Here is an 18,564-nt window from a genome sequence, read left to right as displayed (position 1 = left end):
TGTGCTGACAGCTCGGAGCCTGGAGCCTGTTTCGGATTCTGTGTCTCCCTCTCTCTGACCCTCCCCCTCTGTCTCAAAAATAAATAAACGTTAAAAAAAAAATTTTAAAAACTCTCTGTATTCTGCCCTTAGAGTTTTTCCTCCTCCATGTTAAATAGTCAAATTCCCTTTTGAAGCTGTATACCAACACTTAGAGTATTTCTGTTGCCATCATCCACCATACCGGCATCACCTGTCACGGGGCACCTGCATCACCTGTCACGGGGCACCTGCTGTGTGCAGGACTTTGGACTTTGTCGTGGGGAGTGTAGGTGGGGCCGGTTCAGCACTGAGGTGCTATGAAAGCCTTTCCAGCTCCTGACGGAACACCACCACCAACTCCTTACCTTTTTCAAAAAGTGTGTTAGGGCACAGTAGGTGCAGAATAAATATTTGTGGGTTGGAGGTTATTAACTTTGCAGTTAAGAGTACAGGTTCTGGAGTTCGTAGACTCGGTTTCAAATTCTCTTCCATATACTTGCTTCGTGATCTTGGCTTGCTGTAACTTAACCTCTGAGCCTCATTTTCCTCTTTTGTGGAATTGAGATTAATACAAGGGATTTATTGTAATATGCCATAGTAGTAATAACAACTATGATAGGCTGCATGGTATGGTGTATAATTGAACGTACTTTGGACTCAGACCGTTAAAGTTCAGATCCCATTTCCTAGTTATGTAACCACAGGCAAGTTATTGAGCCTCTCTGGGTCTTAGTTTTCTTATCTGTACAACAGAGATAATAATAGTACCTCTAACAGAGGATCATTAAAAGTGAGAATTGTATGTGAATCTCTGAATTTTCCAAGGGTGATGAGGGTAAAGTTTTAGTATGACAACATTCCAGGCAGCTCCTGCCTGCGGTTTTGGCAAAGTAAAACCATTGTTTGGGTCTCAGCTTTCAGTTAAAATTCCGATGTAATCTCAGACCTTATTTTTAACCCTGCCCACCCTCATTTCCCCTTTTCTGATATATATTCATGTATATCTAAATGCTATCTTTACTTGTATATCTAAAAATATGTAAGAATTATACAACACCTTGTGCTTGGCATGTAATGTCATATAAATGCTAAACTGTAAAAACTTTACAGCATTTCATTTTGGTTATTTTAAAATTTCTGTGAGATTAGACAAGTCAAGTATTAGTCTCTTGCCACCTGTTTATTGTTGTTATATTTGAGGGGCAAAAATGAGATTCTGATGGGTTAAAATGGCTTGCCGAAGGGAACCTCGTTAGTAAATGTTAACTGGGCCTAGAACCCATGGTATTTGCAATAAAAGGTATAGGTGTACCTATACTCGTTTATCAAAGGCACATGGGTATGCACAAAAACATTAAGCCTTTGATATAATAAATCTGGAGACAAGCGAATAGTGTATTTACCCCCTTCTATATCCACTGCTCTCACTCAAATGTGCCGTGATCCCCTAGAGTACTGCTAACTGATGTTCTCTGTGAATTGCAGCATTGAACTTGTACACTCCAGTTGGTTCTCTGAAACTTATTAAGGTTGCCAGTTTAAACCTCTTCCAGATTCTGTCTACTATCTGGCTGGACTCCCTTTGGAGACCAAGAGATGCTACTGTGTTTATATACCTGATTTCAGAGCCTCTTAGAGGAGCCATTTCATTCAAGGGGATCCCAGGCTACGTAGGAACACTCCCTCTCCCCCTGCCTTTATATGTGGTGTTGAAACACTTCATTTCTTGTAAGAAAGTTAATTATGAAACAGGTGTATCCAGGAATGTGAATATAGGTTTAAAATGTTTGTGTTTACCAATCTGCCACTCACTCAGATACCTTTAGATTAAAACATGTTCATGTTTGTTCATTAACATGAGCACTTAAAAAATGCTGCTGTGTAAGGTGTTAAAATATGAATATCATTCTATATGAGCAGTGAAAGGTGGTTTAGTACTTAAGTCCTATTTTTGAGCTCTGGAATTCAATTCCTTCCTGTTACCAGCTGAACCTGGGACTGATGTATTAGATGAAAATATAGTCCTATCTTCAAACGTGGACAACAGGACATTCTGTCCTCCAAATTTCAGTGTTTGAATCGGGCGTTGCAGGAAACTTGGCTCCCTCTCTTTCTTTTCAAAATAATAAACAGAGATGATGTTGCCTCAGGTTTCATCTGATGGGGCTTAGATGCTGTTGCCTCATAAAGGCTGATTCATAGACAAATGGGAACTAATTATAGTAACGTAAAAATAACGTCCCCGTTTAAATTTGGCAAGGCAAGATGCCTTGCATATTTTGTAGGACATGAGAGACTGTTTCTTTAGTGGCATGGGGGTGACATACCCATTCCTATTTTAGCCACACAGTGGTTGTGCTGGGTCACTACCTGCCCTCTTTTATCTTATTTTTTAAAGGATTTCTCATGCTCTCTCTTGCACACGCCATGCACAAACGTTGAAACACCTCTTACTACCTTCTACACAGGGAATTCTCTCTTGTTATTTATCCACTGCATTTTTAAGAAGCAAGTGTCGGAGTAGTAGAAAGCGGATGGCATTTTATTCATATATATATATATGTGTGTGTGTGTATATATATGTATATGTATACATATATATGTGTGTATATATATACATATATACATATACATATATATATATATTTAAAGTTAATTTATTTTGCACGAGAGAGAGAGAGAACACATGCCTGGGTGTGTGCAAGCATGCTTGCAGGGGAGGGGCAAGTGAGAGGGAGAGAATCCCAAGCAGGCTGCACACTGTCAGTGCAGAGCCCGACCCAGGGCTTGATCCCACAAACCGTGAGATCATGACCTAGGCTAAAATCAAGAGCTCAACTAACTGAGCCACCCAGGTGCCCCAGAAAGTGGATGGCATTTTCAATTTATTTTTTAGTTCTAATTATTTTGGAATATCTACTATGAAAAAGTATTTGATGAAATGAATGGAAAAGTGTCACAGGGTATTCTGATCACTTCTTACCTTCCCTACTGGAATTAGGTTGGAAAACATTCCACCATGATTTTCTTCAAATAATTTTGGTCTTTGAATTTGCTTTATATAAATAGGTGATACATGAACCATGTTCTTAATCCAAAAATTAGAAAAATATTTGTCATGAAAATGAAATCTTCCATCTTTTTTTCTGTCAAATTCTAGTACCTAGCTTTCTCCTCAGAAGCACCAGTTTCTTGTGAACTATTCTAGAGGTTTTCTCTGCATCTGTAAATATGTATGTTTGTCTGTTTTCTTTACACAAATGACTTCATACTATCCATGGTGTGTTTGGACCCATGGTATTATCCATGGTTATTTAACCATAATTTTGGAAATCATTCCATCTTACAGTTTGAGCTACCTCATGGTCTTTAATAGTTTTGTTGTTTCTGTTGAATAGATGTGTCATAACTCATAAACAATAGTTTATGAATGGTATTTAGGCTACTAAATCTTTTGCTACTAAAATCATGGAACAATGATGACCCCATACATCTGCTATGTGATAGGCACTCCATCTTGGTGGTCATCAGTGTGGGCTCTAGAGCCTAAGGGCCTGGGTTTAAATCTCAGTTTCTCCATTTACTGTTGAACTCTATGGTCTTGGCTAGTTACTTTTTCTTTCTGTGCTTCAGTTTCATCATTTCTAAGATGGTATTCATCTTGTAGGTAGGATGTGATGATTAAAAGCCTTAGTCTAAAATACCATATGATTTTACCCATATGTGGAATGTAAGAAACAAAACAGATGAACATATGGGAGAGGGGGAAGAGAGAGTGAAACAAACCATGAGAGACTCTTAAAGATAGAGAATAAAATGAGGGTTGATGGAGGGGAAGTGGGTGGGGGATGGGCTAGATGGGTGATGAGCATTAAAGAGGGTACTTGTTATGATGAGCACTGGGAGTTGTATGTAAGTGACGAGTCGTCGAATTCTACTCCTGAAACCAATATTGTACCGTATGTTAACTGACTAAAATTTAAATAAAAGTTTGAAAAAAAAACCAACAACAACCTTAGTCTATAGAAAGTTTATAGACCGTGCCAGGCATGTAGACCGGTCTGTACGTATTTATTAATAGTGTCATTTGGCGTGATGTGGAAACATCAGAATTTTAAGATTCACTTATCTCTGTGTGTTTCTGACCCACTACTAGTAGTAAACAATTTTTGTGTATAGGTTGTAGCTGCTAAATTTACTGAAATGTCATGCTCATCCACCCCTCCCCCATTTCCTCGTTGCTTTTGTGTAGCATCCTGGAGGAGATTCAGACCCCTTCAAAGGCATAAAATGTATTGCCTATGGTGATAATTTGTTTTGAAGTTTATTTATTTATTTTGAGGGAGGGAGGGAGGGAGAGAGAGAGAGAGAGAGAGAGAGAGAGAGAGAATCTGAAGTAGGCTCCATGCTGAGAGTGCTGATGTGGGGCCCAGTCTCATGACCATGAGATCATGACCTGAACTGAAATCCAGAGTGGGATGTTTAACTGATTGAGCCACCCAGGTGCCCCGCCCATGGTGATAATTTTTAACAAATGGTTCAAAATCTTCCCCCATCCATAACTAACTTAGAACTTTATGATACTTAAATGTCTTACATTTAGGTAAATACATTGTATACGTGTGTGTATATAACTCAAATTTATTTAATGATTTCACTACATTTGAAATGATAAATTGAAACTTAGGAAAAGACTGGAGACTGCACTTACCCTGATTTAACTTCGGTGGAAGTTACAGGGTCTCCTGTCATCTGTGAATCTTACATCATTGAAGACCATCACTTTTGGATTCAGATAAACCAAAGCTGAAGTCCCCATATTGGTGTTGGCCAGCTGTTTGAGCTTTCACTTCCTGGGCGTTGGTTCCCCATCTATAAATGAAGACATCAATCCAGCTCATAGGACTTTGCGGATGACAGGAAAGAGTAAGTGAAGGACCCAACGGCATATGGCACAGAGCAGGTGCTCATGAACTATCAATTTTCCTACCTTTCCCGTCCTGCATCCTGCTTCCTCCTGCCATCCGCACAATCGCCTGAGAGTAACCTCTTCCACCTGACTCCAGTGTTCTTCATCTCCACGCTCCTGACTCACCCCGTGATTAACCGATGTGCTTTCACTGCTTCTGCTGGGAGGGCAGTAGATGTCTCATGTGTCACCTGCCTCTTACCTTGTGGTAACCAGTTTTCAGTGAATGCCAGCGAGTGAGTGAGAGTCAGGCTTGCCATGACCCTAGTGAGGTCATTCCTGGCTCTTTGAAAGCAGTAGCTAGTACCAGCATTGCAAGATTGCAGTTCGGGGCCACAGTGAGATATAGTAGCTCCTGGAGTGTCACGGAGAATGGTGTTTTCATTCTTGGCTATTCGTTTTGAGATAATTTGCTATAGCTAACTTATAAAAACGATTTTCCCAGATAATTCTTTTTGGGGGAGGAGATAGGTGTGGGGGAGGGATGTCTTGAAAATGTTTCACTTCATCAAACTCCATTAGCAGGGACTTGCAGGCTTTGACTGTTTTACCCCCCACTTCCAGAGACAAAACTTAAGCCAGCTGGCTTATAGACTCCATGGCCAGCTTTGCTTGTCCCTTGGTTTAATGTGTTGGAGGTGGGCTGCTGGGCGCCCAAGCAGAGAGGGCGAACAGGGGAAGTGAAGCTACAGCTGGAAAGGGAGCAGGAAGACCTTTGCTCCATCCTCCAAATCACTTTGGAGAGGAGCTACTCTATTTTGCCTTAAGTGTTTTGCTGTGAATTTTTGAAATAGCAGTCACACCCATATTCAAATTAAGAACCAGGGTGCTCTCCAAAGACATGCACAGCCAGGCCTCCACCATTCTGTAAACAAATATTTGGGTAATAGGAACCATTGTTACCACTTGGAATGTTCTTCCCAATTATTCTCTCTCTCTCTCTCTCTCTCTCTCTCTCTCTCTCTCTCTCTCTCTTTTAATTTTAGAGAACATGAGTGGGGGAGAGGGGCAGAGGGAGAGAGAGAAAGTCTCAAGCATGCTTCATGCTCAGCACAGAGCCTGGTGTGTGGCTCAGTCCCACAACCCTGGGATCATGACCTGAACTGAAATCAAGAGTCAGACACTCAACCGACTGAGCCACCAAGGCACCCCATTCTCTCTGTCTGTCTGTCTGTCTCTCTCTCTCTCTCTCTCTTTCCAGACTTTCCTATCGTTTCACACCGAGTAATTCCCACTGTCCAGTTTTGGTAGTTTTTTAACTCTGGGCCGTTTGGTCATTGGTTAGATACAGCCTCGTGTGTTGAACCGTTAGTTATTAACCCTGTTGTCCTGTAGGCATTTTCCCGTTTCGACGCCTTGGCTTCCCCACCAGGTCTTCCCTCTGGGATGAGGCATGCCCCAGCCTCTGCTGCTGCAGGCGGGTGTAGGACAGTGCTTCTCAAAGCGTGATTCTTCTGGCAGCAGCAGCACCCAAGAAGTGTTGGAAATACACACCAGATCCACTGACTTAGACAGTTTAGGGTCAGACGCAGCAGCCTACAGTTAACCAGCGCTCCTGGCCATCCCTCTGTGTGATGAAGTTAGAGACCCTCTGGTATGGCCAGAAGAACTGGGGCTTGGGGGTTGGAGAGGTCTGGGCCTGAAGCTACCTCCGTCATTTACAAACTGACCTTAGGGAAGGGTTTTTTCTGTTTCTGCTCTCCCATTCCATTGGGACTGTGTAGAAGTTTGTTTTGCATGGTGCCCTAAAGGGAGGGAGGAGGAAATGGTTCTGTGGGCAAATAAATTAACAGAATGCTGCTTGAGTGCATTTCAGTGGGATTCCTTATGGCTAGACTTCTCAGATACCTAAACATATCACTGAAGGTCACTGAGAGTTGCCATGGAAAGACATTGCAAATGTGTTAGATTCTAGAACACCTTTTTTTGCCACATGCTAGCTTTTCTGGCAGCACTGTTCTTTGGAACATGTTTTGGGAGATGCTGGCCTAGGTGATGTGATAGGGTCCTGTTAGCCTTGTGATTTTACAGCCCGGTAAACCAGTGTGAAATTCAGAAACTTCAAATGCAGGTAAATCAGACATAATGCCAGAATTTATAATTTGGGTAAACCAGACTTACACAACAACTTGAGCACTGGAACAAAATGGAAGTAACGAAACATTGAAGAATATAAGGTTATATATTTTTAAAGCAGCAAGTTTTTCTTCGGTAGAAAACCATACACTAGGAGAGAAGTGGGAAAGATAAGGAAAATGTCACTTACTGAGTGTATTGGGAGTCCTGGCAGGAATCCTATGGCACATTCAAATCAGGTAATTTAAGGAGATTTAAATAAAGGAACTATTTATAAAAGGTGTAGGCAGAGTTTGGGAAAAGCAACAATGGTTGACGCAGGACTTACTGCTCTCTGTATATGCGGGGTTTTTCACGTAGCCGGTACAGTCCTCATAATCACCCCAAAGATAGGTTTTATTATTTCTTACTTTGCAGAAGAGGAATGTGAACTTGAAAGAGGCAAAGGAAGTTACCTTCGATGCTAGCTGGAGAGTGGAGGCGAAGTTCCAACTGCGATGTCAGACTCGCAACCCCACGCTTTCTCCACATATTTCTTTAGGGGAGCATCCTCTTTTCCCTCAGTCTTTCTCCGCGTGATAAGGCTGAAAACACTGCTCTCCAGAAGCTCATGTTCTGAGCTAGATGTGTTGCTTTGAACAATCAGTAAACTGGAGAAAATAGCACATTAGGCAAATAATGTAAATTAACAAAAGAATATAGATTCCATATATACGGGGGAGAGAGAAAGGCAGTAAGTTGGAGCTGTGGAAATCCATCATCCGTCCTTTTTTTAGGGTTGGTCCCATTCTAGAAAATAGGCTTGGAGGTTACGGGAGCCATTTGAAGGACACAAATGAGGCAGCATAGCTTGTTGGGGGTAGGACAAGATAGAGGGAAACTTTTGAGACATATGGTGCAGCTTGGGAAGGCTTGCAGTGGGCATAGCATGGAAGAGTGCTCTATGCCCAGGTGCCTCCACCAAACGGAGACAGTGCTGGTGGTGGGAGGTGGGCAGGCATGTGGGAGAAGAAAGAAAGCATGGTGGGACCCTTGGGTGCTTCTGACTCCAGTTTTTACATTGGGGCCATGCTTGCCCAGTGAAGTCTCCATAGCTTAACACCTTTGTTAGAAAGTGGTAAAGGTAGGGGCGCCTGGGTGGCTCAGTTGGGTAAGCGTTCGACTTCAGCTCAGGTCATGATCCCACGGTTTGTGAGTTCGAGCCCCGCGTCGGGCTCTGTGCTGGCAGCTCAGGGCCTGGAGCCTGCTTCGGATTCTGTCTCTCTCTCTCTCTCTCTCTGTCCCTTCCCTGCTACTCTCTGTCTGCCTGTCTCTCTCTCTCTCTCTCAAAAACAAATAAACATTAAATTTTTTAATAAAAAAATGTGGTAAAGGTTGAATTTTTTAAGAACTGATTTTACCTCCTTTAGGAAGTTTCAGATATGAATGCTTCATTTCTCTTATACCCTAAGAAAATTTACAAGTCGTGTCTCTGAGGAGGCCACTTTCCCCATATCCTTTTGACTTTGGATTGGCTTTTCCTGCTCCATTAAAATACATCTTATGGTTAAGCCCTCTTGATTCTAGAAAACAAAAATACCTCTCAAGTACTGTGCACAAGCCCTGCCTTTGAAAACATCTGGTAAAAATAACAAGTCGCTTGGAAAACCCTGATTCTCAGATGCGACCCCTGCCTCTTTATTAGCAGGGAGTCACTGGAGTAAACCTTTATTTCCTGTTGCTTCCACACAGTGGTGCTTCACGGAAATATTTTGCATGTTTCCTTAGGCAGCAGGGAACCTTGAAGGGCAAACAGAGTGCCGAGGCCCCAAATAGGAACAGAGATGCCGTCTAGGCCTGGCCTGGTCGCGCCTCCGGGGCTTGGAGAGCCCGCCTGGGCCTCGGAGCTTTGAAGCTGTGCCGGGTCTCTGCCCCAAACCGCAAAAAACTTCAGCTCTCCCCAGGCATGAGCAAGGCCCGACCTGCCACACCTCCAGCTCTTTGTACAAGAGAGGTGTTTTAAAATAGTCTTAAATGTCAGACGTATTTTTTTTCACAGCATTCCTCAGACATCTCATAAATTATTCTGCAGTGAAACTTTAATAGGGCCGCTTAAAAGATGAAGAGTTCTAGTCAGTGGAGTTTTTGGTAACTTAAGCAACTAACTGTTAACCTCAGCCCCTCCTGCTTTCTCCACCCCAGAACTCATTGAAGAAAACCATTATGAATTAGAGATAAGCTTCCTGAAACCATGCTCGAGGCTGTCTTCGATGACAGCGGTCTTCTGTTCCCTCGTAATGTTGTGTGTTAATTTGAGTAATGTGATATTCTAATATTTGATTGTTTTTGACTTAAAGGCCATTTGATAGGGTTCAACCTGGTAATGGTAAAGAAAGTAAGGAGTTTGAGCTGAGAATTTTCTGACTTCATAGTATATCACGAAAAAAAATTTTTTTTTAAAGTCTGTGTTACCCACCTTTCTTGCCAATTTGCTTCCTAGGGACATAGGTAATTAAAGATTCTGGTTTCAGAATTTGTGTTGCTGCCCAGTCTGTGTCTGCTGTCATATTGGCTCCACGTTGAGCCTTTTACAAATATGCATCACATCTACAGCTATAGACCTATTGGGTTCTGGAGGTAAGCGTGTGAGCCTTCTTTTTGCGGGTTTTTAGTCTGTTGTGATTTACTGTTACATTTACTTATAATGCTTACTGACTTGATTTATTTGGTCACTGGTTTCTGGAAAACTGGAATTTGGAGAGCAGTGAAATTATTTATTGGCAAAAGAGATAGAAAATTCGAATTTGGATCTGCCCTAATAGTCTATGTGGTACAACACAGAATTGTTGTCACTTGATGCCTAGAGTGATACTCTCTAGACACTCTTCAGTCCATAGAAAGAGAAACTGTATTAAGGACGCTAGTATACCTCATTTCATGGTATTTTTCATTCTTCAAAAATTGGACTTTGTAATTAATCAATGTCTTAGTCTTTTCAGGCCAACATACCAAATAGCACGACTGGGCTTAAAAACAACAGAAATTTATTTCTCACAGTTTAGGGACATTCAAGGTCAAAGCACCAGCATGATCATGTTTTGGTGAGGGCCCTCTTCCACATTACAGACTTCTTGTCATAGCCTCACGTGGTGGAAGGGTTATGACTCTGGGGACTCTTTTATAAGGACACCAATTCGATTTATGAGGGCTCTGCCCTCATGACCTAAGCACCTCCCAAAGGCTCCTAGTACCATCTACCTTGGATGTGAGGTTTTCAGCATATGAATTTGGGGGGGAAATAAACCTTTAGACCATGGCAACATTTTATTATCTAGAACATTCTATTATTTCTTTGTATATGGATATGGAAATTTAGTATCTGGAAGAATTTTTCATAGTGACGGTACATTTCTCAGTGTCATTTGCCTTTTTATATAAAATCAAAATATTTATTGCTCCTTTACTACATCCAAGGCACTGTGTGAAAATTCAGAAAGAATATTTGCAGCGAATAAAGAATTTTGTTCCTCTTGAAATATGATGTTAGCATGACATTCTCCTTACCATTTGGTCTACAGAAAGATAAGGCCAGTTATCTGTGTTTGGACTCAGGGCAACATCCTGTGGGGGAAACAGTGCTGAATAGGGAGCCCTTGTTTTACTCTTGGCCAGGTCACAATCTCACTCCAACCATGTGGGTGGGCTTCTCCTTCCTCACCTGGACTGTTTTCTCAGCTATACAGTGAAGGTGTCAAACTACATTATTTCTGTGGTCCCTCATAACAAAATAAACCCAACATTGATTTTTATTGAATGTTTTTCACTATGTAGGTCACTGAGATAGGTCCAAATAAGTGTAAGAGAATCTCTTGTGTGAGTTTTTAAAGGTTCCTCAGAGCTAAACAAAAACAAACCCCCAAAACATTTATTGACCATCCTATAAGAGTAGGTCACTGCAAAGAGTAGAGTGAACGTGTACTCAGCCACCCTTCAGAGAATCATCCCTGGCTTACAGAAGAATGACCAATACAACAGCTAACACATAAGTGGGAAAAAGTAGACTAGCCAGTGAGTGCCCTGAGTCAAAGAAGTCATTTATCAAGCACTGCACTGTGCCCAGCTTTGTGGCAGGTGCTCCTGAGTGCTTTACCAGTGTTACCACAACCAGATCTTGTAGTAGCCACATGAGAGAGATTGCTGTAATACTCCATTTTATGGATGTGGAAACTGAGGTAACTTGCCCAAGATCACACAGCTAGTAAGGGATGGAGCTGATAATTTATACCAAACCTACATTCTTTTTTTTTTTTCCTTTTAATGTTTACTTATTTATTTTTGAGAGAGAAAGGGAGCACAAGCAGGGGAGGGGCAGAGAGAGAGAAGGAGACACAGAATCTGAAGCAGGCTCCAGGCTCTGAGTTGTCAGCACAGAGCCTGACGTGGGGCTCAAACTCATGAACCATGAGATCTTGACCTGAGCCAAAGTTGGGCATTTAACTGCGCGAGCCACCCAGGTGCCCCCAAACCTACATTCTTAATCACCATGCCTCTGAAGGAAGGCAATAGGCCTCTCTCATTAAAGGAAAGCATGGGAATCACCAAGGGTTAGTGATGGAAGGAGAAGGGGACATTCATGATCACGGGCCACCTACATCGGCCCGTTTCCCCAGGCTCTCTCACCTTGATCCCCGTCACTGCCTTGCTGGATCCCGGGGAACACTGCCTCTCTGTTAAGGCTGTAGCCCACGCCTGGCCAGAACCAGGCCTTCCAGCTTCCCCCTAGCGCGCCTGCCAGAGCTAAAAAGAGCTGTGTGTGTTTACTGGAACTTGGGATATCTCTGCCACTTGAGTTGACAAGAGTCAAATCGAGGGAGTAAACAGCTGGACTCCCAACAACTATGTGGAATTGGAGAGTGACGCCAACAGCATAACTATACGAAAGTTTGTAAAAATTTTTCAAAATTCAGTTTTACTTCAAACTAATGTTCCCCTTGTAACATCTCCATTTATAGAACCAAAACATTCTAGTTTGGGAATTTGCTGTGAAAGGCTTATAGTCCTTAACTAGCTCTCCGTTCATTCCTTGGGCCGAAGGGGTCACTTGTATCCACTCCCAGCCCTCAGCCCAAGCTTCTGTTCACTTCCACTCTCTCGGCAGCCAGCAGTGGACTGTCTAGGCATCGCGTGGCTTTCACAGAACAAAAGACACCCTTATCTTGCTTTGAAGCCCCCTCCACAGTTTGGACTATAGGCCTCGCGAGGGCAATGGTGGTGTTCATCTCTGTAGCCAGCCCTGAGCACAGTGTCTGACACTAAGCTGACACTTCATAAAGGCTGGATATGTCTGTGGGAAGGTCTGTTGAGCTCATTCTCTTAATCACCAGAAAACAAATGCAGCGGAAAGGTGTTTACAAAACGAGGTGGGAGGAGTGGAAGGAAGGGAAATGCAATGCAGTGCGACGCTATACGCTAGTACGCTAGTACGAGGTGATCTTTAAGAGCCTGGGATTTAAGGTCAGATCAGGTTTCTGTCACGATCCCACAGCATACTGGTCATGTGACCCTGGGGAAGACAGTGAACCATCTCCTCCTTTCGAAGTTGGTAGCAACAGTACATATGCTGTAAGGTTATTAGGGTTAACTGAGATCTTGTATGTCACATGCTAAGCATAGAGCTCTTGATGACACAAATAATTGTATTTTATTTATTGCTGGGGAGACAAAGCAGATTTGGCTACCTCTCAAAAGAAACGGGAAGCAGACTTGAGTATGTGGCTCCCCAACTCACCAAATTAAAAAAATGTACGTGTTGCAGAGTGGTGTAATCCTGAATGCTTTGCAGTCACCTGTATCAGAAGTGAGTTCACCAGGGTTTGAGTGCTGTTTGTCAAAGTGTGGTCCTACAGATGAAGAAACAGGTTGTATTAGAGTGGTGACAATATGGATCTTTTTCTTTAATTTTCAGACGTTTAATTCTGTGCTTACAATTTCCTTGGTACTTGAAAAGATAAAAAATAAAACCTGTTAGATCTAAAAAGAACAATACTCTTGAAATGAGAGGAAACTCTTTTTCTTCTAAAAAAGAGCTTAATACTTGAACAACTGCTTTTGAATTTCTTTGGTTGTAACTGCTTTCCCAGTTGCTTTTTATAGGAAACTATTTTCTGTTGCTGAATAGTTAATAGAACTGTCTGGTGGAAACACGTTGAGAAGTTAGCAGTTTGAGTTTGATATAAAATGTAAATGTTGCTGTTACAGTAATATGATAGGATAAAGCATTAATGGACTTTTAGAAATCAAAGTCTGTTTAATTAAAAAAATTTTCTTTACATGGCATCAACGGATGTATCAAATATATATCTTTTTTTTTAGGGTATAGTCATTTTATGGGTGATGATATGAAACAGTCTGAAATTTTGGGCACATTTGATTTCTTGGCTTTCTCAATTATCCAGTTTAGGAATATTTAAGCTGATAGATGAATGTGCTCCTAGTAGATTTCTCATTTGGAAACCCTGTGCCAGACAATGTGCAGATGGGGCAGCAGTCATGCCTGGCAGGCCTAAGTGCAATTATATTTTCACGTTGTTTTACTCACTGTGAACAGTTTGCAGGGGAAAAAGGAAAAACTGTCTCCCTGCTGAAATGAAATTCTGACACAGTCAGTGCAAATTATAAATTCTATTTAATTTGATGCAACAAATTCACAATAATCTCCAGCTTTGTGTCAAGTGTTGGAGCTGTGGGCATTTAATACTTGGAACTGCCGTAACTTGGTCATATTGACCAGTATTTCTCAAAGCATGGCCTTAAACCACATCCTCCAGAAATGCAGATTTTAGCCCCCCCCCCCCCCCCCCCCCCCCCCCCCCCCCGCGCCTTGGAACTTCTCAATCCACATGTCTGGGAACAGAAACTGTAATCTGCATTTGAGACAAGTGTCCCCTCCCTGTGACCAACATACAGCAGTTTTTGAGGCCCTCTGATACAGCGGGAGCATTTTTTACGAAGATTATTTTAGTTGTGCTTTGAATTGAAAAAATATTTTTAAATCCAGAGAATTCAAATTTATAATGAAAATTGAAGTCCAAGTTAAGAACTTAGTTGAAGGGCACGTGTAAAATGCTCCTGTTCTTTTCTGAATTCTCTGATTCATCAGAGTTGACTAGGAGCAGGGTTACAAGCAGTACTTTAACTTTTTCAGCATCCATGATGAAACGTACATTTGGGGAAATCATTAATTATTAAGTCATGTTTGAATTTATAAAATAGGGAATTACTAAGTTTGGAGGAAAAGGGATGAAGAGAAAGACCCAGTGTTACCTCCTATCAAGGGTTAAGACCAATATTTATTTACTTGGGGGCAAAAGTAAAGACAATAGCCAGTTCTCCACAAAAAGACAATGATGGTTTTATTGGGCTCTTTCCACCACATAGCAGCATTTTTGGCCTTTAAAGCAATGAAATTAGAGGTCAGTTTGTGGCTTGCCATATTCCGTACTGCAGATGCATCTTTTAAGGAAAAAAAATCAGGACATGAGAAAAAAAATCACTTTATCTTAAAGTTTGACTTAAAAAAATGATTTCATATAACATATCTATATTTAAATACAGTTTCTTAATGTCATTTGTGTAGATTTCAGTGATAGAAGAAATGAATAAGATTTAACCTTTTTAGTGAAGTATTTTATATGTACTTATTTAACTGTAATAATTCTTGTAAAGAATTGATATTTTTGTTTTAATATTATTTGTGTTGGTCTACTATTCACTGACACCGTTTTCCTGATCTTTGGGGACTCACTGCCCCACTGCCTGTGTCTTCCTCCATCTGTTCTGTCTCCCTGATGATAATGGACCCAGCACGTTCTGAGAGAAACCGCACTATATTTTCAGCAGGAGCAGAGCACCACTCTAAGGATGATTTCCTTATCTTCCATACCGTTGCCTGAAAACTGCCTTCTAGCACTGTGATCTGTGAGCTACCACGACCCAGGCGTTCAGTCTGTTTTCTTTGCTAGGAATTTCCAGAGCCACGGCTGGGTCACCCTTTGCCTTTTCTGGCAGCTGGTTTCACTCTGAATTTAATGAGGGAGCTGAGCTGAACGGCCAGAGGAGGGTTTCCCTGTCTGGCCCCTCGTTGGAAGAACTCGGCCGCTTGTCCACGTTCAGTGAGTCAATGCCCGCTGCTGGGCACTTCCAGGAAGAGGCTCTTCCAAGCCGGTGTTCATCTGGTCGGCGTCTAGGGCACCTTCCTGAACTCACCCACTTCTCCCTCCCTCCTCTTTCAGCTTTGCTGTAAACCAGCAATGAAGCCGGAGCATAAGTATTTTAAATTACACCTATATGTAGAATTTGGCATCTCTGGGATTTTCTGTTCACTGGTTGGACTTTAGCAAAGTATGAGGGCACACTTCATGTAGTCCTCTTGGATTTCATGCTCCCCAGGGCACCACTGTACCTGATTCGCTGCACTTAAGTTTTTTAGTTACTTTTTATTTATTTTTTTATTTTAGTGAGCAAGCTGGAGACAGGAGTGGAGTGGGGGAAGAGAGAGAATCTTAACCGGGCTCTAAGCTCAGCACGGAGCCCAGTGCGGGAGTTGATCCTGCGACCCTGGGATCATGACATGAGCCGAAATCAAGAGTTGGATGCTGGACGCATTGAGCCACCTAGGCCCTCTGCCAGTTTGTTTTTAGAGCTGTGATATTAGCACATGGGAATTTGAAATGCTTCATCACCATGCTGAGAGGTCAAGTGTTTTTCTTGTCTGTTTTTAAGAATTTTGAGCTCATATTTTAGTTTCTTCTCCCCTTATAACCCAGTATATTTACTTAGGCTTTACATTTTTACATAAGGAAAAACCTATTTTTGCACTTTTATTATTAAACGGGTAGGAAGAAAGTCTATGATTGTGTGTAATATATTCACCAAACTCCGCAAATACTGCAGCTCCCTGTAAGAAGATTGGGAACCAACCCAAGAGTTCTTTTTTTTTTTTTTTTTTTTTTTTTTTTATTGACAAATTGGTTTCCATACAACACCCAGTGCTCATCCCAAAAGGTGCCCTCCTCAATACCCATCACCCACCCTCTCCTCCCTCCCACCCCCCATCAACCCTCAGTTTGTTCTCAGTTTTTAACAGTCTCTTATGCTTTGGCTCTCTCCCACTCTAACCTGTTTTTTTTTTTTTTTTCCTTCCCCTCCCCCATGGGTTCCTGTTAAGTTTCTCAGGATCCACATAAGAGTGAAACCATATGGTATCTGTCTTTCTCTGTGTGGCTTATTTCACTTAGCATCACACTCTCCAGTTCCATCCACGTTGCTACAAAAGGCCATATTTCATTTTTTCTCATTGCCACATAATATTCCATTGTGTATATAAACCACAATTTCTTTATCCATTCATCAGTTGATGGACATTTAGGCTCTTTCCATAATTTGGCTATTGTTGAGAGTGCTGCTATGAACATTGGGGTACAAGTGGCCCTATGCATCAGTACTCCTGTATCCCTTGGATAAATTCCTAGCAGTGCTATTGCTGGGTCATAGGGTAGGTCTATTTTTAATTTTCTGAGGAACCTCCACACTGCTTTCCAGAGTGGCTGCACCAATGTGCATTCCCACCAACAGTGCAAGAGGGTTCCCGTTTCTCCACATCCTCTCCAGCATCTATAGTCTCCTGATTTGTTCATTTTGGCTACTCTGACTGGCATGAGGTGATACCTGAGTGTGGTTTTGATTTGTATTTCCCTGATAAGGAGCGACGCTGAACATCTTTTCATGTGCCTGTTGGCCATCCGGATGTCTTCTTTAGAGAAGTGTCTATTCATGTTTTCTGCCCATTTCTTCACTGAGTTATTTGTTCTAAAGTTACATTTTTATGTTTGTTAAAAGTTACATTTTTGTTGCACACTTCAAGGGCAGGAGAGATTTTTGTGTGGGACCCTTATTTTTCCCATCTCTGCAGTCTTCTTAATATGCTCTCTGTTAGAATCCTGGTGGTTTGACTTCCAGATCTATACAACATACTATAAATTAAAATAGAAGAACCACTGTTCATTCCTCACATTTAGTGAACTTTTATTGCATGAATTAATGGGTTCAGCAGCACCAAAGGGCATTTGATTGTGGGCTTGCCTTAAATTAATGATTTATTTTTAAAAAGGAGAAAGCCATTTATTCCCCAACTTTGTACTTGTGTGTAAGATTTTAGAATTTAATTTTAAAGACATTTGGGCTTACTATAAATGTTATGAAACCTTAGATTTTAGTTTTCTACTATTGCTTTTTTTTTTTGACGAAAGAGAATGCCACAATGAAATTTTTCAAAGCCATTTAGAATATTTGAGTACTCTTATGACTTACAAACTCATATGATCATAGATGCTTGTCGTCAGGGAGATTAACTTCAGGAAAGCACAGCAGGACCCCAAACCTAGGAGCTGTCACCTCTATTGCTGACATGGTTGGCTTTCCCCACTGTGTCCTGTTGGACTTCAGGGCTTCTAATATTTGGAAATTGTGGTCCTTTCCAGCCCTGACGTATTATGATACTCTGAGAGTCCTTTGGCCACATGAAACCTTAAAGACAGACCGCATTGCATTTCTTCCCCATCCCCTTTTTCTTTGATTGAACTCAATTACTGACCTTCTTACAGACAGCCAAAGGCACTGCTGTTCTATAACCTGCAAAGTTCTATACAAATGCAGGGTGCTAGGTGGAGCTACCTCAAGTTTTGTGTGTTCTCTGTCCAAGGCAGAAAGCCTTCATTCCTGGCAGTGCCCCTGCCTCCTTCCAGCAGAATCCCGGTAAACTGTTGTTATAGTAAAACAGTGACTAACTGGAGCCTTTTATTAACCAGCATTTCCACCCACCTACTACTATGCTCATTTTTGGAGTTAGAACGAGACAAATGGGAAATAAACCAATTATATCAACACGTGATCATTTATTGAATTCTTGCTGTGTGCAGGCACTGCTACACGGGCGATGCTTGGTCCCATTAATCCTTACAGCAGCAGGGAAATTAGTGGTATTATTAATCCAGGGGGAAACTGAGTTTCAAAGCAGTAGGATCACTGCCTCAACACCTGGAACTATTTGCTGATAGAGCTCAATGTGAAGCATTTAATATTCTCTTAATCAGGCTCCTTAATCTAGATCTCAGGATCATCACATTAACTATAATTGAATACATAGTTCTCTTCCAACATTTTTTGTCATATTTACATGAGTGGTGAATTGTGAAGACAGGGTCATTTTATGTCAAGAACTATTCTCTTTAACATTAGTTTGAAAATGATCCCTCATTCGTCATGTTTTAGTCTATGGTAGTGGTTGTTAATTGTAATGTCTCCAGTTAGTAAGCTTCGTGAGTAATAAAGGATTTTTGACACCTTTTGTTTTCTGATAATTTCATGTCAGCCACCAAGGCAAATGGGCAAAAAATAAGACTAGCCGTGGGCAAAAGTGGCAGAGTGAGATTTAAGGAGTAAGCTTCAAAAATCAGATTCTC

The 18,564-nt window shown here is 41.5% G+C and overlaps 1 protein-coding gene and 1 long non-coding RNA gene across 49 annotated transcripts in view; one reads left to right on the top strand and one right to left on the bottom strand.

Annotated features, from left to right (window-relative positions):
- Positions 1 to 18,564, top strand: part of SORBS1 (sorbin and SH3 domain containing 1) — a 231,596-nt gene that overhangs the window by 80,776 nt on the left and 132,256 nt on the right. The window lies entirely within an intron of this gene.
- LOC123380860 lies at positions 4,758 to 11,840 on the bottom strand. The gene is made up of 3 exons (XR_006587188.1): positions 11,726 to 11,840; positions 7,522 to 7,716; positions 4,758 to 4,893 (listed from the first exon to the last, which is right to left on the bottom strand). It is a non-coding gene; the product is annotated as an uncharacterized LOC123380860 (long non-coding RNA).

Source organism: Felis catus, chromosome D2, assembly GCF_018350175.1.
Source record: "Felis catus isolate Fca126 chromosome D2, F.catus_Fca126_mat1.0, whole genome shotgun sequence".
NCBI lineage: Eukaryota > Metazoa > Chordata > Mammalia > Carnivora > Felidae > Felis > Felis catus.
This window is presented reverse-complemented; position numbering and strand designations above follow the sequence as displayed.